This window comes from Magnolia sinica, chromosome 10 (assembly GCF_029962835.1).
Source record: "Magnolia sinica isolate HGM2019 chromosome 10, MsV1, whole genome shotgun sequence".
In the NCBI taxonomy this organism is placed as follows: domain Eukaryota; kingdom Viridiplantae; phylum Streptophyta; class Magnoliopsida; order Magnoliales; family Magnoliaceae; genus Magnolia; species Magnolia sinica.
Genome location: NC_080582.1, coordinates 7,775,862 through 7,798,107, shown reverse-complemented (window position 1 = coordinate 7,798,107; position 22,246 = coordinate 7,775,862).

Here is a 22,246-nt window from a genome sequence, read left to right as displayed (position 1 = left end):
ACTAGGATAGATATATATTACACCCTAGCACGTCTCCGCACCTTCCTTGAAGAGAAGGAGATTTCCATAAGTTATGCTATTCTATCGAGAGCTAAGAATACCATATGATGAATCCAATTGATTTCCGACTTGGTGGGGAAAACCAAAAGCATAGCTCCCTTTCGTTTGCACAGCCAAGAAGTTATTCCTTAGGTATTCAGGAAGATGAAAATGAGTGATTGGATCAAGGCACCATGCATGGGATCATGTAACATCCACTCCGTAGACATAAAGGCTCATGTTTTATTTCCAAATCCTCCATCAGGGAAAACGTGCATCTTGTATATGGACCATTGATTTCATTCTATTTCTTTATCTCTGTGTAGCGTATTTGATCAATGGATGGATTTGAGCGATTTTTGGGCCAGTACATGATGGGCCTCACAACCATTTTTTAAACGAACAACATTAGTGCCCATCCATATAGGATACTCATTGATGCCCCTTAAAAAAGTGCCCATCCATATGGTTTTTTTCCGAACGGGTTTTCCACGCTAAATGTTCGTGTTTTCTTCTGTTTGCTTGGTGTTCTTGGATTGTTATCCTAAATTCATCTCTGTGTAATTTCGCAGTCCAAAACCCAACAGAAAGTCAAGGTCTCAACCCCTCAAGTTCAATGGGCAAAATAAGATGGATAAAATTCTTTGATTCATGTGATCTTTAACCTAAGCTCCATCCACAGTGGGGCCCATGATCTAACCGCTTGGATTTCCATACTTAGTATGCTATATTTTAATAATTGCTGAGCCACTACCATTTAGAAAGTGGTTGTGAACTGCCACCGTAGTACGGCCGTTGATTCTCTCACTGTCCATCCAAGGAGCTGGCCTAAGATGGGGCATTTTTCTGTCATCATGAGTGACTTCACATGACGGCCATCCAACGGGCCATACATGTATGGGCACCGGACCCAGGCTAACCAAGACTTGATCCTATCATACCCATACCCAGGCTAATTAGGACTTATGAAGTCCGATCCCTTTTAGGTCCAGGTCAGACTCAGACCCAAATCCGAGGAAGTTTGGTGCCCATTGTTGGGAAATATGTTGGAAATACCAAAAAAAATAATAATAATAATAAAATTAATTATTTTTGTTCCACCAGAATCATGTAAAGATTACGCTATGCTCATATCAAATCACTCACACCCAGGCTCAGTGCAAAGTGCGCCAAATAGCTAGCGTCACACCGGCCACGCACTGGCCCAAGCGTACGACACAACCCGAGCATCTCAATTTCCAAAACTCTAAGTAATAATATTATACACACCTCTACATATAAATTATAAATTTTTTTTTCTCATTTTTTATATGGGACAAAAGCAAAACCAGCACTTTTTCATTTGAAATTTTCAAAATCGTTTTACCTGTAAAACAAAAAATTCCAAAATTTTAACTTTTTTCAAAAACCAAATTTCAACACCTATTAGTTCTTCTGAACTAGGTTTTTAGGTGGGTTAGAGTCAAATAGGAACATTTGATTACTTGAGGCCACAGTTTATAAAGTAATCCGATGACTACAATTTCTCCCAGACGCCTATTAATTTTGTACTCTGTGGCCTACCAGAGGTGTCAATGGCCTTATTTTTAGGATAAAGGATCTAAAACGTGTAGTCCACTTGATGGAAAGATCTGATCTATCACAGGTGTTCCATATTGGCACGTGTGAATATGGATGAGCATGCATCCACACGCGTGTGGAAGAAATAAACATGTAATTATTAATATTAATGAGCAATTTTAATGAGACTACAGAAGCAAATGGACACGTACTTGAGCAGATAAGAATAGGCTAAAGATGGCAAACCTAAAAGTCAGTTATCTTAACACAGATATGGCAAAGGCGGCATGCAATGTACGGTGGCGATGGCCTGGGCTTGAGATGGACCCGAGACGAACAAAGGCCCAATGGGCTATGGGCTGAACTTGGGCATGTAGCTAGTAAAGGCCCAACAAGCAAGTACAGCTTTGCACGGATTATTTAAGGCAATTTTACAAATTACTGCCTCATTAGTTAGGTAGTTATATTAAGGTACCATTTTCAAAAAAGTTTCGATAAACTACCCTATTAATTCTGTTGGATTTTTTTTTTTTAAAAGTTGGCTGCCCAAGAACGAGGTCGGTTGCTCAGTGGATCCCACCGTGAAGTTTTTATGAAATCTACTTTGACCACCACTTATATCATCCCATGTTAGGATCGAACTCGGCTTGCGTACTGAGTTACTCAGTACAATCTTATTGTACTGAGCAAACTCAGTTAGCCCCACCGTGAATGTATTTGTCTTATCCACTCCGTCCATCCGTTTTTTCATATCATTTTATTGGTTTAGCCTAAAATTGAGGTATATCTAAAGCTCAAGTGAACCATACCACAGGAAACCATGGGAATAATGATTTCCACCCTTGAAACCTTTCCATGGCTTACAGTGATGTTTATTTGACATCCAACCTGTTCATAATATATATCACAAAGACATGGTTGAAGTGAAAACACAAATATCAGATTGATCTAAAACTTCCGTGGCCCCGACAAAATTTTCAATGGTAGATGTTCAATTCACATTGTTTCAGGTGGTGTGGTCCATTTGAGGTTTGAATATGCTTCATTTTTGGGCTAACGACCTAAAATTATCTGCTAAAATGTATGAACGGACTGGATAAAATGCATGAATGACTGTGGGACCCACAAAGTTTACTCAGTACGCTAAGCATACTAAGTTACTCAGTGCGCAATCCGCTTCTGTTAAGATCAGGGCACAAAAATGAGCCCCATCCATGATTGAGGTGGACCATACAATTAGGAAATAATGTGAAGTGCAATGCTCACCCTCCACATTGTTTCCCTTGGTGTAGCCCACGCGAATCACAGATAGGTCTGACTTTTGGACCCTATTCATAAATTTTGATTTTAAACTTAATGGTTGGACCGGACTTCATACAATCATTATGGTGGGCCTTATAAAATCAAGGGTGGATGTGTCTCTATTAACTATTTACTTTGGTGTGGCCCACCTTAATCATATGTAAGCCTTTTTTGTTATCCCTAGAACTAATATCGGATTATATGTCTACTTGTCAAGAGTGGATCTCTCATCCCCAATGTAAGTGGGCCCATAAAAAATCAACAGTGGACATGAGGTAAAGTTCTTTTTTTTTTAACTGAAAATGTGTGGATTCCATATAAACATCAAAATGGGGGCCACGGCCTCTTACTTGGTGGAACCCAACTTCCATTAAAGAAATCTAACAAATGTACTCATATGATAAAACTTGAATTAAATTAATAGTGCAGCTAATTGAAATCCTCTTGAAAGAAGGTACCTTGACATGAATACCTAATTAATGATGTAGTAATTTGTAAATTTCGTATTATTTAAACCTAGGTTATCTCCGATGCATTTTAGATGTAGTGCGGTAAGAAAAGTCAGAACTCTTTTATGGTATTTTTCAATGACCCAAACGATTTATTTGATAGGCTCCCTTTGGATGAGGCATGGCCCGATGTTTGAATATTTTAACATTTTGGTCCTTTGATAACTCAAAGGTTATGATTGCGGTGTATGTTCAAAGCCAAAGAGCTAAATCATCAAAAGATTGAAATAATCAAATTGAGAGCATTTATTTGTTGTCTTTTCACATACAATGATAGAATTATGATATGAATGATCTGGATCACCAATTCAAAGGCTAAAGTTTTAATTTAGCATATTTAATACATGGATGTATTCTAGCAAACCTCTATTTAACATTCACATTTGATAGTTTAGATGTTCTTACACTGAAATAAATCCTGCTCATTCAGAAGGTGGCCATGATTTTGAATGGCTATACCATCTAGAATGCCCCTTTATACTGTTAGATTTGCACCAATGTAAGATGGTGTATGTGTGTGCTGGGCATGCCAGAATCAATAGCAGCTTAATTTGAAACAAACGCCTTGTGACCCTAGGCACCAAAGTAATGGAACTATGACTAAATCCAAGAAGATTGCCTGACTATTTAGCCACGAATTGCACAATATCATGTGATTTATAAAGAGGATGGTTCATCTTTTTAATGAGTTTTTCTTTTTGCCTTTGGATAAAGGACTTTCAATTAAGCACATGGTAGCTTGTACTGTTCAACAATGAAACAATATATAAATTTTGAAAAACCAAACTAAGCCGAAGCCGATGAAATTAATAATTAAATTGTAATTATAGTCAGCTTTAAAGAAAATGGAAAGGAAATAAGGAATTCATTAGGAGAGCATAATGTATAACTAATGATAATCTATTCGTGGTGAGGCACTCGTTGAGATCAACTGCCTATTTGTGGCAAGAAGTTCATCAGGTGCAAAGCTAAATGCCTGGTTAGCTGCTTCGTGGCAAGATGGTCATTAAGACCACAGTTTGTTCATTGAGATACTATGCTTCATTGTGTTAGACAATCGTGATTCACAAGAGCGTGGTAGACATCAGTTTGTCCATCAACTGGCTTCATGGCAGTTGGTAGCTAGGAAGCACCTATCTATTCATTGTTGTGTTTTTTAGAATAAAAATAAATTTCAAAAATAAAAGTTATTTTTAGAAAGTAAATAAATATATTAATTATTTAAACTTTACATAAATAGTGTGTATAGCCAGTTGGTAAGAGAATGGGTTTTTGTTTATGCAACCAGAGTTTAAATCTCCTCAAGGACAATTTCGCACCGTCCGTGCGCGCTGCTTGGGCGCTTTTTGGCGCTTTATTAGGCGCACTTAGCACGTGCGCATCGTCGTAAGGAGCTCAGAGAGTCTTAGTCTTTTTAGTACTCTATGCCATGTGTCGCTTATGTGGATACAGTTTTTCCTGTTGGATAACTGCTTCTGTCTGAATGGGTACAGAAATAACTGTCATAAGACAAAGAGTCATGTCCTTTCATGGAAGGCAATTATTTGCTGTGAATGGGTATGGATTTCTTGAAGAGACACTTTAGCACCTCTTCAGGAAGAAATTCATAACTTTTCAATTGATATAAATCCTGGATACTATAATCCAGAAGTAAAAAAAACTCTTAATCTTTAAGATTATATCATCTTCTGTGCAATTACTTTCAATCTGATCTCTTGCTGTGTTTTTTCTTAACGTCTTAAGGCATATCGGTGTCAAAACTAGTGATCTGTTCAACACTTAAATGTGCAAAATTTCGTGTTGAAAATCAGATTGAGAGTTCATTGTATCCTGAAGACAATTTACAGATTTCCTTCGTTTGCACTTACTGGAACTTCCAGAAAAAGGGGAGCAAATCTGTCTTGAGAAATTGACTGTTCAAGTCGAGCCTTGAACCCGATAAATGTGATCGTTTCGTTATCATTTTCTTCTATCCTCCGTTGTGTACAAAAAACACTTTCAATTTCTAACATTCAAGACAGATTTATTATCTTTTCACAATAGAGGCAATTCATTCCATTCAAGTTATGAACCAAGACTTTATACGACTGGATCGTTTCGACGGTCAATTTTTCTCAAGACGGTAGCAGAAGATGCTTTTCTTTCTGACTACTCTCAAGTTATCATACATTTTAAATGATGATCTGTCTTCTCTACCTGAGCCAAAAGAAGACAACTCAGATCAAGTGAAGGAAGAACGGAAGAAAAGGAAGGAGGATGATTTTCTATGCAAAGGTCATATCATAAATGCCCTCGCTAATTCTATCTATAATTCGTACCGTAAAATATCCTCTCCTAAAGATCTATGGACAAAATTGGATCAAAAATATAAAATTAAAGAAATCAGTACTCAGAAATTTCTAATCGACAATTATGGCCACTTCAAGTTTAAAAATGATCAGCTAATTCTCTCCCAAGTAACCGAACTTCAGAACTTGGTTGATGAATTGAAGATTGGTGGTATAGATCTTCCTGAAGAATTCCTGGTCGATGTAGTAATTGCAAAATTACCCTCATCATGGTTTGATTATAAAAAGAAACTGAAACATGATGAGAGGAAGTACAATTTTGAAGAGCTTCAACGACATCTTCGTATAGAAGAAGAGTTCAGAAACCAAGACGAGAAAGAAAGTGTTTCGAAAAATCATTTCAAAGCAAATATAGTAGAAGATGACAAGTCAAAATCTCAAAACTCCAAATCTATTCCCCCAAAAAAAGATACAGAGTTTAAGAAAAAGGGCAAGTGTCACTTCTGCAATAAGTCTGAACACTACATAAAGGAATGTCGACACAGGAAGAAACAACTGGAAGCTCAGGCTAACATGGCAGAAGACCAACTTGTTGTAATGGTTACTGAAGCTAACACAGTAATATCCGATGGTGAATAGTGGCTAAATACTGGTGCAACCATTCACATATCGCAGGACCGAAACATCTTCAAGAGCTATGAAGGTATTACAACTGGACAAGAAGTAAAGATGAGTAACGTTGTTGAAAAAAGAACAGTCGAGCTTCAGTTTACATCAGGCAAAAGACTGACACTAACAAATGTATTGCATGTACCTGACATGTCTAAAAATATAGTGTCAAGCGATCTTCTCAATAAGAGAGGATTCAAAATAGTGAATGAGTCTGATAAGCTGGTTATCACTAAGAATGGTATGTTTGTTGGCAAAAGATATTCATGTAATGGTATGATTAAACTGAATATTAATAATAATAATGATGTTTCTGTTTATATAGTGGATTTTATATCTTTATGGCATGCTAGACTAGGTCATGTTAATTATCATTCAATGAAAAGAATGATGATCCTAGGACTTATACCAAAATATGAAATTCAACAAGAAGGGAAATCAAATGTGTGTACCTATTCTAAAATAACCAGAAAACCATTTGGGATTGGCATGAGAAAATCACAACCCTTGGAGTTAATTCATTCCGATATTTGTGATTTAAATAATACATTAACTCGTGGAGAAAAAAGGTATTTTATCACATTTATCGATGACTTCACTAGATTTTCCTATATATACTTGATAAAATCTAAAGATGAAGCCTTTGAAAAGTTTAAGCTTTATAAGGCCGAAGTGGAAAATCAGTTGAATGTAAAGATTAAAGCCCTCAGAAGTGATAGAGGGGGTGAGTACTCTTCTAATGAATTCAACGACTTCTGTGAATCAAATGGTATAATCCATGAATTTACGGCACCTTACACACCTCAACAAAATGGCCTAACGGAATATAAAAATGGGACATTAGTTGAGATGATTAACTGTATGATATTAAATTCTGAATTACCAATGAATTTGTGGGGGGAAGCATTGTTAATAGCAAACCGTATTCTAAATGTTATCCCACACAAAAAGTTGGATATCTCTCCATATGAATTATGGAAAAAGAAGAAACTATATATCTTCATTACTTCAAAGTGTGGGAAAGTATAGCAGAAGTCCAGATTATTGATTCTAAGAGAGTAAAGTTAGGTCCTAAAGGAATCAGGTGTGCTTTTGTGGGTTATGGGATTCATAGTCCCCTATATAGATTCCTGGTTTTAGAACAAACTTCTTTTGCTGACAAAAATATGATTATGGAGTCTAGGGATGCTATATTTTTTGAAAATACAGTATACAAAAACTATATGAATAATCATACAAAAATGCAGGTTGATGAAAATATAATAGAATCAATGAACGAAGAGTCTAACAACTTTCATGATAAATCTAACACTCATTCAGAAGGAAATGAACCAAGGAGATCGAAAAGGGTAAGAAAAGAAACATCTTTGGGCCCAGATTTCTATATGTTCCTTATAAAAGGGGATAGAAATGAAATACAAAAGGAGATTACTCTACCACTAAGTATTGAAAGTGATCCATCAACACTTAGTGAAGCTCTCTCATCTCCTGCTACATAGTTTTGGAGGGAAGCCATAGACGATGAAATGGATTCCATAGTCTCAAATAATACTTAGTGTTTGGCCGATCTTCGACCAGGTTTAAAGCTTATCAGATGTAAGTGAATTTTTAAAAGAAAGTTCAATCTTGATGGAACCATAAATAAGTTTAAAGCTCGATTGGTAGCCAAAGGATTTAGACAAAAGGAAGGTATCGATTTTTTCAATACATATGCTCCTGTTGCTCGAATATCTACCATTATGACTTTAATTGCTCTTGCAGCAATTCACCACCCAGTAATCCATCAAATGGATGTCAAAACGGCATTCTTAAATGGTGATCTAGATGAGGAAATCTATATGGAACAATCTAAAGGTTTGTTCAACCCGGGCAAGAGAAGAAAGTGTGTAAGCTGGTCAAATCTCTCTATGGGCTCAAGCAAGCTCCTAAGCAATGGTATGAGAAGTTTGATCAAGTAGTATAATCTAATGGTTTTGGAGTAAACCAAGCAAATAAGTGCATATATATTAAAGATCAAATAAATATCTGCTTATACGTAGATGATATGCTAATATTTGGACCAAATGAGGACTGTGTGAAAGAAACTAAAAAGTTTCTAAGTACCAACTTCGACATGAAGGATATGGGTAAAGCCGATGTAATATTAGGTATTAAGATTTATAATCTTAATGATGGAATAGCCTTAACACAATCTCATTACCTAGAGAAAGTGTTAAATAAGTTTAATCATTATGATGATAAACCGGTTTCAATCCCATTTGATCCAAGTATTAAATTGGTTAAAAAAACTGGTAGATGTAAAACACAACAAGAATATGCGAGTGCTATTGGGAGTTTAATGTATGTAATAAATTGCACTAGACCCGATATAGCATTCACTGTAGGAATGCTAAGCAAGTATACCAATAATCCAGGACAAGTACACTAGAATGCGATTTCGAGAGTTTTAAAGTATCTAAAAGGAACCATAGACTATGGACTGCATTATAAATCATATCCCGTTGTACTTGAAAGGTACAGCAATGCAAGCTAAAATACAGATAGCATAGAATCTAAATCTATAAGTAGCTGGATATTCACTCTTAGAGGAGGAGCAATATCATGGGCATCTAAGAAACAAACGTGCATATCTCACTCTACAATGGAAAGTGAGTTTATTGCACTTGGCGCTGCTTGTAAAGAAGGTAAATGGCTAAGATACCTACTGTTGGAAATCTCGTATTAGTCAAAACCTACTCCTGCCATATCTATCTTTTGTGATAATCAGGCTACTCTTTGTTGTGCGAACCCTCATTTTTAGGGGGTAGAAATATCATTTCCCTTGTAGGAAAAAAAAAAGAAAAAAGATAGGGTAGTAGAGTCAACCTAGACACTTGAGAAGAGAGCTGCAATGAAAACACTATTTATTTATTTTTTGGGTAGCTCACACACCGAGTTAATCTTGGTTTAAATACTGATAAGCACGGGTTTGCTAATTAATCCCACACGCGTGGAGAGCCCTTCCCATCTACACTCAAGCACACGTGCGATATAGAACACGTGTATAATTTCTGAGTTTTATATATGGTTGGAAATATATCCTAGATCTTGTACCTAAAAAATCATCCAGTTTCACATTAAAGGTGGGCCACAGTGTAGAAAGTAATCCGATGGCTATAACAATTTCTCCCAGACGCCTATTTGTTTTGTAATCTGTGGCCTACCAGAGGTGTGAAATGGCCCTGTTTTAAGTATAAAATATCTAAACTATGTAGCCCACCTGATGGAAAGATCTGATCAATTACACATGTTTCATATTGGCACGTGTGACGGCGTGTATGAGCATGCTTCCACACGCTCGTGGAAGAAACAAACATCTAATTAGTGATATTAATGATAAATTTAATGAGGACTACAGAAGTTAATAGAAACGCACTCGAACAGATAAGAATTGGCTAAAGATAGCAAACCTAGAAGTCAGTTCTCTTAACACATAGAGGGACACAGATTTCCTGCGAAGGCATTCCGCGAGGAGTTCCTGCGCAAGGATGGTGAGTGGGGCCCACAGAGATGTTTTTGAGAAATCTACCCTGTTCATCCGTTTTTAGAGATCTTTTAATGGTGTTCACACTACAAGAAAAAAGAAAAAAGAAGGTTGTGGTGTTACTGGTGTATCCACGTTCCACCATATTATTCTATGTATGTGGGCATGTTGAACGAATCTGCCAGGACAACATGTATAAGCCACATTATGAATAATCTATCTCAACACCAAAACGTATTGGAGATCATGAAGGTGCTTCATTAGCATTCTGTTTGTCACTTATTAAACGGAAAGCAAAAAAGAATAAAGAAAAGTGAACTACAGGAGATGTGATGTAGAGCGGGTCGCGGACAGTTACATGGCCAAGATGGATCAGAAAAGGCCCGGTCGACGACAGAAGTGATCTAGACCATCGAACCTTAAATCGGGCGTATCTTGCAATCCGGAATGAGTTATCTGACGTAAAATATATGATTTTGGGGTAGAACGAGCTACTGAAGCTAACCAACCCTGCTACACCAAGTTGCGCAGCCCAGAATTGTGAAAAACCCCAGGATCGACGGTCATTTCCTTGTTTTAATTTCGTTTTTACTATAAATAGTAAGTTTTAGTTTGATTATAACTCTTCATCCGTCGGGCTTTAGGAGTTGCGCCCAACGTGAAAAGAGCTTAGAATAATTAGGAGAACGGTTTGGTGAAGCCAAATAGGACACTTACTATTTTTGGCCGAAAACCTTGCGCACTAGTAGACATCACGACCGTCTATAAATAGTAAGTTTACTATTTATAGTAAGTCGCGGATTCTAAGAGTTTGAGTTGTAGTTTGATTCTAATTTCTTTCCCATTTCTTGGTACCCCTATTTAAAGGGTTGTGAACTCATTTTTATTCATCAATTAATCAATTTCAAATTTATTAGAGTTTATTTCTATTTTCTGCTTTCTTTCCTCGTGGATTCGAGAAGTCTCTGTGAGGAGTCCAGAGAAGCTCCATGGATTCGGAGTAGTTATCCTCATCACGTTCATCCCTACGTCAATTGGTATCAGAGCGAGGATTCCCCTCGGACCGATGGCAAACAACGAAGGTATGAATCAAAATCCTGTGGACGGTGATCCAGGGATTCATTATCTTTCGGAAAGAATGGAAGCTTTCCACTTGGAGTCTGTTGACCATGCAAGGGCGGCAGGCAACTCTCAACCGTCTTACGGATGAGCTACTTCCGCTCCTAGCCCTAGGCGGTGCTCCACCACCCATAGTGGCTCCACCGCCCATGGTTGTTGTACGACACAACTCCGATTTTCGTAGAGCACTACCAGTGGCAAACCGTACGGCTACACCAGATGATTTAAGTTCCAGCGACGAGGACCTTAATGAGGGTTTTACTTGATGACCAATCCATGGAGGTGATCATCTAGATCGTGCGGAAAGAGACTATCAAGGTAAGGCTGAACTTCCTAGTTTTAACGGTTTATTACGTATAGAAGATTTTCTCGATTGGCTAGCCGAAGTAGAGAGATATTTTGATTACATGGACGTGACAGATCATAAAAGTGTAAAATTGGTAGCGTTTAAATTAAAATCTAGTGCTTCTACGTGGTGGGAACAATTACAACTCTCACGAGCCCGCCAGAACAAGGCGCCCATCTCATCATGGCCACGGATGAGACGTCTTCTTCGATCATGATTTCTCCCCAGTGATTATGAGCAGATATTATTCCAGCAATATCAAAATTGTAGACAAGAAAATCAAACTGTCAAAGATTACACTGAAGAATTCCAGCGGTTGGCTACACGAAACGATCTATCAGAATCTGAGTCATAGAAGGTGGTACAATTTATAGGTGGGTTACGACTGACAATTCAGGATTAAGTTCAAATGTACCCAGTCGGGACCGTGGATGAAGTAGTTCAATTGGTAGGTAGGGCAGAAACACAACTTGCAAGAGCTCCTGCTCGTCCATATCCTTCAACTCGACCCCCTATGATGGGTCCCACGCAGGATCCAGTGCTGCCACGAGGAAAAGACCCAGTACCTCAACTTCCTACAACCGCAAACTGTGATATGGGGAGTGGCTCATCCAGACCTCAACGTGCAGCACCCACAACAGCGGGTCCGAGTAGGATTCCAAATCCTTATGCTCGGCCAAGGTCAAACAATTGTTACCGCTGTGGCCAACCAGGCCACTTATCAAACACTTGTCCTCAACGTCCCGCAGCACACTTGACTATAAACGAAGGGGGCACTGAAGATGAGGCCATAGAAGAAGACCATTGCTTTAATGAACATGAACAAACCACTGAAGAAATAGCAGGTGGTGATGAAGTGACGGGCGAGGATCGTGGCGAATTTCTAGTTGTGAGGCGATTACTGTATGTCCCACGAAAGGAATTACATCCACAGCGACACAATATATTTCGTACTCGGTGCACCGTCAATGGAAAGGTCTGTGATGTGATCATAGACAGTGGTAGTAGTGAAAACATCGTCTCGAGAGTAATGGTGGACAAGTTGCGGCTACCAACGATGAAACATCCTTCCCCATACTCAATTGGCTGGATAAAAAAGGTGAATGAGACTAAGGTAACTGAACAATGCACTATCTCGTTTTCAATTGGCAAAAATTATAAGGATCAAATACTTTGTGACGTGATCGATATGGAAGCTTGTCATATGTTACTCGGTCGACCTTGATAGTCGGACCGTGATGCGACCCATCGGGGACGAGATAATGTCTACGTATTCGTCAAGGATAGTCGAAAAATAATCCTTGCCCCTATGGCACCAGAGAACCACCCTGAAGCCTCTAAAGTGGAGGGGAGTTCCCTCTTGACCATTCGGGATTTCATGGAGGAATCCAAGGAAACTGGCGAGGTATACGCCGTAGTAGTGAATGGCGAGGAAGAGGAACCCTCAAACATCCCTCCAAGTTTAAGACTGTTGCTAAACGAATTTAAAGAAGTCTGGCCTGAGAATTTACCTGATGGATTGCCCCCCATGAGGGACATCTAACATCACATAGACCTCATCCATGGGGCTAGCTTGCCCAATCGCCCTCATTATCGGATGAGTCTGAAGGAGTGTGAGATACTTCAAGGGCAAGTGGAGGAATTGATCTGTAAGGATCTCTTGAGAGAGAGCATGAGCCCATGTGCCGTACCAGCATTATTAACGCCAAAAAAAACGGAAGCGGGCGCATGTGTGTCGACAGCTGAGCAATCAACAAAATCACCATCAAATATCGGTTCCCAATACCACGGTTGGACGACATGCTCGATATGTTAGAAGGGGCCAAGCTGTTCTCTAAACTAGATCTAAGGAGCGGGTACCATCAGATTCGTATTCGACCCGGTGATGAGTGGAAAATGGCATTCAAGACCAAGGAAGGGTTGTATAAGTGGCTGATCATGCCCTTCGGCCTATCGAACGCACCAAGTACTTTTATGCATTTGATGAATCAAGTTCTAAAACCGTTCACTGGCCGATTTGTGGTAGTATATTTTGATAACATATTGATATATAGCCAGGATGAGGCGGAGCACAGGAAACATCTCAAGCAGGTGCTACAGGTCCTACAACTTAACAAGTTGTACCTCAACTTGAAGAAGTGTAGTTTTTTAACTAACAGCCTATTGTTTCTAGGATTTGTTGTAACGTCCACAGGCATTCGTGTGGACGATGAAAAGGTGCGAGCTATTAGGGAATGGTCGATCCCGACAAACATTCATGAGGTGAGGAGTTTTCACAGGTTGGCGAATTTCTATCGTTGATTTGTGCGAGATTTTAGCACCATAGTCGCGCCTATAACAGATTGCATGAAAAAATGACCGTTCTAGTAGACCGATAAAGCTGATAAGAGCTTTCATGAGATCAAGCATCGTTTGTCTACAACACCGGTCTTAGTGCTTCCTAATCTTGATAAATTGTTTGAGGTTGAGTATGACGCTTCATACGTCGGAATTGGAAGAGTATTATCACAGGAAGGCAAGCCAGTAGCCTTCTACAGCGAGAAGCTCAGCGAAGCCCGAAAGAAGTGGTCGACTTATGAGCTTGAGTTGTACGCAGTTGTTCAGGCGCTGCGACATTGGCAGCATTATCTGATTCAAAGAGAGTTTGTTTTATACACTGTCAAGCATTAAAGTTTATTAATAGTCAGACTAACGTGAATCATGTGCATGCTACATGGGTTGCGTTTTTACAGGAATTCACGTTCGTTCTGAAGCACAAGTCAGGGGAGCAGAACAAGGTGGCTGATGCACTTAGCCATCGTGCATCACTACTAGTTACAATGAGCAACGAGGTAGTCGGCTTCGACTGTCTCAAGGAGCTGTATGCCGAGGATGAGGACTTCAAAGATTCTTGGATGAAGTGTCAAGAAGGTCACCCCAATGACCTTCATATACAGGACGATTTTCTCTTCAAAGGGAATTGATTGTGCATCCCCCAAAGTTCTCTGAGGGAGCAGATTATTCAGGAGTTACATGGAGGTGGCCTTGGTGGACACCTAGGGCGAGATAAGACGTGAGCTCTTGTGGAAGAGCGGTATTACTGGCAGCAGTTAGTACGCGATGTGGGAAAAGCCGTACAACGTTGTCATGTTTGTCAGACCTCTGAGGGACAATCTCATAATACGGGCCTCTACACCCCGTTACCTGTGCCTGACGGTCCTTGGAAGGATTTATCAATGGACTTCGTGCTTGGTCTCCTACGAACACAACGCGACATGGATTCGGTGTTCGTGGTGGTAGATCATTTCTCAAAGATAGCGCATTTTATCCCATACAAGAAGACCCTCGATGCAACACACATGGCGAATTTATTTTTCAGGGAGGTCGTTCGGCTACACGGGGTCCCCAAGACCATTACTTCCGATCGTGATACGAAGTTTATAAGCCACTTTTGGTAAACTTTATGGAATCGATTCGATACACGACTTCAATTCAGCAGTGCTTACCACCCACAGACTGATGGACACACCGAAGTTGTGAATCGCACATTGGGAAACCTCCTTTGTTGTATTTTAGGAGAAAAACCGAAGCAGTAGGATTTGTCCTTATCCCAAGCAGAGTTTGCATTCAACAACATGATGAACTGCTCGACAAGGAGATCACCGTTCCAGATTATCTACGGACGAGTGTCTCGCCACACACTTGACTTGGTCCCTCTACCCAAGCATTCAGGCACGAACATTGCAGCAGAACATATGGCAGACAAGATCATGGGCATCCATGCAGAAGTGCAGACCAAGCTACATGCCTCGAACGAGAAGTACAAGGAACAAGCGGACAAGCATCGGTAACAAAAAGTGTTCGTGGGCGACCGCGTTATGGTCCATCTGCGCAAAGAGAGATTTCTGACCAGGACGTATAATAAGTTGAAAAATAAGAAGATTGGACCCGTCCCAATCATCCGAAAGATCAATGACAACGCTTATATTGTTGATCTTCCAGATGACATGGCAATCTCATAGACTTTCAATGTCGTGGACCTGACCGAGTATCATGAACCAGAGCATGACGAGAACTCAAGGACGAGTTCTTTTGAAGTGGAGGAGACTGATGTAGAGCGGGTCACGGACAGTTACATGGCCAAGATGGATCAGAAAAGGCCCGGTCGACGACAGAAGTGATCCAGACCATTGAACCTTAAATCGGGCGTATCTTGCAATCCGGAATGAGTTATCTGACGTAAAATATATGATTTTGGGGTAGAACGAGCTACTGAAGCCAACCAACCCCGCTACGCCAAGTTGCGCAGCCCGAAATTGCGAAAAACCCCTGGATTGACTGTTGTTTCCCTGTTTTAATTTCGTTTTTACTATAAATAGTAAGTTTTAGTTTGATTATAACTCTTCATCCGTCGGGCTTTAGGAGTTGCGCCCAACGTGAAAAGAGCTTAGAATAATTAGGAGAACAGTTTGGTGAAGCCAAATAGGACACTTACTATTTTTGACCGAAAACCTTGCGCACTAGTAGATATCACGACCGTCTATAAATAGTAAGTTTACTATTTATAGTAAGTCGCGGATTCTAAGAGTTTGAGTTGTAGTTTGATTCTAATTTCTTTCTCATTGCTTGGTACCCCTCTTTAAAGGGTTGTGAACTCGTTTTTATTCATCAATTAATCAATTTCGAATTTATTAGAATTGATTTCTATTTTCTGCTTTCTTTCCTCGTGGATTCGAGAAGTCTCTATGAGGAGTCCAGAGAAGCTCCGTGGATTCGGAGTAGTTATCCTCATCACGTTCATCCCTACGTCAAGATGCATCATCACCAGTGATCAGTATCTCGGCAATACTCACCAAACTTCCCTTGTATGTAACTTCAAATCATAACATTCGAAAAACAATGAAAGTGATGAGAGTACCTTAATGTTTGACTGCATGACAAAGAGTCAGAAACTTTCATGATTCAAACGTCCAGCAATCAGGTTTCATGAAAACAGTCATATATGCATATATAGATACAAAAGAGAAAACCAAAGAATAAAAAAAGATGCTGTACTTTTGGACCTGAATGGCATCAATAATAACCAAAGAAAGAGAATTGAAAAATAATATAGAAGAAACCTGGATTAGTAAATCCATAGAGTAGGCATAAGTTATGTACCTTCGGACGATAGCTGTATCTCCATGACCGGTACATGGTTCTTTGTTGCACACTTCTCACGACATGTAAGCAATGAGATCATCTCAGCAACTTGACCATTCAATCTGTCACTGTCCTCCTGCTTGCTTCTTGAAATAAGAGTACAACTCTGAGTATTGGGTCCAAATGAAGCTTACTTTGTCATTCTTTACCTACAGTGCAAATAAATACATCAAAACCTTTACTTACGATGCAAAACTAATATGAGGAGATTTTTTATTTCTATTTTTAGAGGACAGCCATAGTTCATTCTCAACCTCCTTTCTGGCCTTTGAAAGAGCTTCATCACCAGAAGAAACTGGGAACGCATGGCATGATCTAGCAGCATATCGCCTCACTATTGAAACATCATCAATAAATGAACAGGTTCTGCCACTCTCACTCAAAATTGAGACCAGTTTCTTCCTCATGAAGGAAGGAGGTGAACCAAATTCGGGTCCTAACGCAGCAAGAGTGTGCAGCTTACATCAGAATGAAGTGAAAAACAAATTATCCTTCAATATTGCAAATAAAGAACCAAAAACCAATAAAATGATGCATAAAATTGATATATCCTTCAAGGAATCAAAAGATGTATATTCATGCTCATCTGAAATCCAAGGCTAAATAAACTCAAAGCTGGCTGAGGATGGTCCCTAAGTGGACCCTAAAAAGTTCTAATTTCCACACAGGCTCAGTGAAATGAATGAGATCAACCCAGTGTTGCCAACAAGAAGACACTTTAACAGTTGGACAATTGACAATAGAAGGCAATGTGATCTTCAAATATGATGTGCTGACATAGATGTATATAAATGATTGGAAGATGATGACAATGAAGATCTCAATACAAGTTGGAACTAAAAGTATCAAGCCCCCAAAGTATTTATTTCAATTTGATATTTCCCTTCCCAATACCCATAATTCTTGAAACCTGTTATTTTGGAGAAGTATCATTGTTTTAACATTCTAATTCAAACTCCTGCTGAAGTAGAGAATTCAACTTCCCCAACATTGTTTTAACAAAAGCAGGGAGAAATGCTTCTGTCATTGGAAATGCCCTACAACTGAAAATAGTGATAATCTGTAATGGAAGGTAATGAAATTATGGCCTATATGCTATTTTCAATCAAGTGGCAGAAAAAGGAGTCAACAAAGAAGGATAAAAAAAAGCTCATGGAAAACATAAAGAAGCAGCCAATGCTGTTGCTTTCATAACATCAACATGGTGGTCCACCTTCCTTGACAATGCCAGATACTTTTGACTGCTCATATTTCATGGTCACTATAGCATACAGAGTTTACTCTGTGGGGCCCACTGCGATGTATATGTTTTTTCCATGCTGTCCATCTGTTTTACCAGTTCATTTTAGGATACAGCCAATGCTGTTTTACCAGTGATGTCACTGTAGATGTTGCAAAACATTTCAGAAATATTTCTACTAATATTACCGTTTGAGGTACTATAAAATCAAAACCAAATCCTATATAGCCTTGATGGGAAGGAATGATGCGAGGTGCCATTTTGAATATAGAAAATCTAATACATGGACATGCAAAGGCTCACAAATATATTATCATCATCATCTTTTTAGTCTTTGTCCCAATGCGAGCTATATGGCATACAGATCTTGAAAACAAAGAAAGAAGAATTACCTAGTGTTCTCGATGTGAATAAAGAGATTCATGAATGCATTTCATTGGACAAATAAATGATAAGAAATTATGTTGCTTGTTGGAAATAAGATAAACATGTCACCTTTTTGCACTTTCTCAGGTACTTAATCCCCGTATATATTTTAAGGACTACTTGAATCACTGAAAGAAGTCAAGCCTAAAAGAGTAAAAAGAGTTAAGCATTCCATTAGAACAAATCTTACACATTTTAAACAATCCAGGATTTAAAGAGGGGCAGTCAATGTAACCAAAAAACAATGTTGCGACAATGCAACGTTGACACAGATATGTATACCTATTTTGGACATTGACAGCAGTGTGTGTGTGTTTTTTTTTTTTTTTTTTTGGACAAGGAAATAAGTAGAAACAAGGTCCTGGAAAACCCACCACTCACACGTCTGGACAGATGTATAATGACATATGAAAGTTTGTCTTATTAGAAATAGCTCATAGAAGGTTAATTTGGAACCAAGAATACATAGCCTAATAAAAACACAAGCTGATAGACATCCACAGTTATCGCCACATTGGCGTGCATAGTGTTTTTTTTTTTTTTTGGGAGAGAGCGTGATATTTCATCAATAGACATTTTACCAAAAAGTAAGCTTTCTTACTTGTTCATAGATGCTTCTATCCTTAGTGTTGGCAATCACCAGCTATCGTTGCTTCTCATCTAAGGCATTCTAAGGGTCCGGTTCCTGTATGATGATATATCAACACTTGAACAACATAGTGAGTCAGTTCAATATTAGATACATATAAGAGAACTTACATATGTCGTTAAAAAATGCAATTCGAATGGAAGTTCCTGGTATTAATGCTCCTACTGAAACGAAGCATGGAATATGAGAATAGGAGAAAAAGGTGAAGAGAGAATGCAATCGTTACCCAATGCAAGTCAAGAGAGCTTTCTTCAATGTGGAAAGATCTTTCTACAATCATACTCCATCATGGGGATGCTGGCTATCCTCAGTCAATCATTGCTTCCCTCTTTCGGCCCATTCCTTTAATATTAGAACAAGAGATGGATGCCTGATATAGCTCACCAACATCATGTCATAGTTTTAGTTTATCATCAGTTGTGGATGCAATGCCCCATTTACTTCATCGTCAAACTCAACCAAAACACATTTTGGGAAACTAAGTATCTTCATAATAAAGAAATATACAAGAAAAGAATGCCAATTTTTGTCATAGATGCCTTAAAAGTGAATTAAGCAAACTATAGCAGTCTAATGGAATGTAACAGTTAAGATTAAAATCTAGTGTTCAAACACATTATAGAAAAGAGAAAGAGAACCATGATCGTACAAGGGTGCTAGTGAGCTTCTTACACTCAAAACTGGGGATCTCTCTCTCTCTCTCTCTCTCTCTCTCTCTGGCATAAATATAACAAAGGAGTGATCAACTTCTTGTATTTTTTTTGTTTAATAAATTTGTTTTGGGGAATGTTGTTTCTAAGAGGAAAAGGACTTGATGGCTTGGGTGGGACCCACGGTGGAGTTAATGTGAAATCCACACCAACCATCAAATGAGTCACCCCATATTGGTGATAGGGGCAAAAACTCAGCCACATCTATAAATAAGGTGGACCACACGGTAGAAAATAGTGCCTAGAAAAAGCTTATCCTCCAAATTGTTTCCCTTCATATGGTCCACTTCATTTACAGATCAGCATGATTTCTTGGCTCTGGGTCTAATATGGAATTAGACATCCAATGATAGAGTGGATCTCATGTAAACATCATGGTTGGCCACATCAAAAGATGAAAGGTGTGCATTGGTTCTGAGAAAGACTCGGTTGGCAAGGCGGGGAACACAGCCAAATGTGTTGATGTGGCAAAGCTACATGGTCCTCACCATTATGTATGTGTTATATCCTCGCTATTCATCTATTTTACCCCAACATTTTTAGGGCATGAGGCCTAAAATGAGGGAAATCCAAAGATAAAGTAGGCCATGCCACAGAAAACAGTGAGGAATAAATCCCACCATTGAAAACTTGTTAGGGTGCCGGAAGTTCTGGATCTCATTGATATTTATTGTTTTTCCTACTCTAGGTCTGCGTAACATTATGAATAAGTTGGATGGCAAATAAACATCTGGCAGGGTCCAGGGAGGTTTTGACGACGGGCGTTATTGTCCTGCTGGTTTTTGTGGTGTGGTCCACATTAGCTATTGTCTTATACCCGAAAATGATATGAGAAATTGAATGGATGGTGTGGATATAATACATAGGGGCCCACAGAATTTGCCACGCCAACTATGTTACGTGCGAGTTCACTATTCAATTGCGATCAGATGTACCTGGGTAATCTGCGGTAGGTGTTTCTGACCATGGCGCCTACCTTGATTCATTTGCTGTATATCCACACCATAAAACACTTTTTTCAGCTTACTTTAGCTTATGGTCTGAAAAATAATGTCGATTCAGACCTCACCACAGGAAAGAGTGGTGATTGACCGTTAAAAATTCATTAGGCTATAAAAGTTTTAGATCAAACTGATATTTGTCTTTTCCCTTCATCCAGTTTCAAGTGACCTTATCAACATGTTGGATGGAAAATAAACATTACAGTATGCCCTAGGAAGGTTTTAATGATGGGCATTCAATGTTCACTATTTCCTGTGATGGGGCTCACTTGATAGTTGGATCTGTTTTATTTTTGGGACCATCTATTAAAATGATTTGTTAAAACTGATGGATGGCGTAGATATACAACAAATATATCAAATTGGGCCCCACGGTTAAGGAAGCACCCCTCGCTGTGTTACCCAGGTAACACATGATTACTCCCGTCCATTCTCGGTAATTACCAATTTTCTGGCAACCAACGAGTGCCTCACAGACTTCAACCTTTCATCTTTTAATGCGCCACTGTGATATGTGTGTGAGATCCACTCCAATCATTAGATGTATAATACAATGTTGGGCCCACAGAAAAAAATCTAGGCTAATTTGTGAATTAACTGGGCCATACCAAATGGAAACAAATGAGAAATGCGTCCACCCTTGATTTTTACAAGGCCCATCCTGTTGAACCTTGGAAATCCACTCCAACCATTAGATGCCATACAAAAGGTTAGGCTTGATGTCCAAGAAATCATGCCTATACATGATTCGACTGGGCCATGCCAAGAGAGACGATTTGGAGGATAAGGTCTTCCCATATTCTGTTTTCAGTTGTATAGTCCACCTTAACCATGGATAGAGCTGATTTTCACACCATGGGTACAGTGTGAGGAGAATCATATGATGATTGGGGTGGATTTCCCATTAACACCGTGGTGGGGCCAATCAAAGTGGGTAAGTCATTTTTCTTTTTTGAAATAACTTTCCGGATGCAGCATTTATTATCATTAATTTATGCTTAAACTATACAGCTTGTTGGACTGTTGGACGGTCCAACTAGTTGTGTGTGAGCATTTCTTATATATATATATATATATATATATATATATATATATATATAGGGAAAAGGTACTATGCGCTCGAGCTCACGGGCTCCCATGAGGTTGAGCTGTGTGGGCCCCACCGTGATGCATGTCCACCATCAACACCGTGCATTTGATGGGTCCCCTCTAAATTATGGGATGCCCTAAAAATCAGCCGTATACAGAACTCAGGTGGGCCAAACCATCTAAAATCATGTGAAGACACCGTTAAAACATATAAAAGCACTTTGTGGGGCCCACCTGAGTTTTGAATACTACTGAAACTTGGTCTGAACCCTCATACAAGTGGGACACACATAATGGATGGGCTGGATTTGCAAACCACATCTCAGTGGGCCCAAAAAATGATTATGAATGTTTTAATGGTGTACGGCCCCTCCCCACTTCTGTATGTGGTGTGACCCACACAGGTCACAGATTGACTCTATTTTTTAGACCTAGGCCCATGATAGAATGGTGCATCTGACTGATGGGGTAGATGTTGCAAAAGAAATTTAAGTAATTTTGTAAGTTGGGATGATCCCCACACACACACACACACACATATATATATATATATATATATATATATATATTTATATATACATAAAAAAAATAAAAA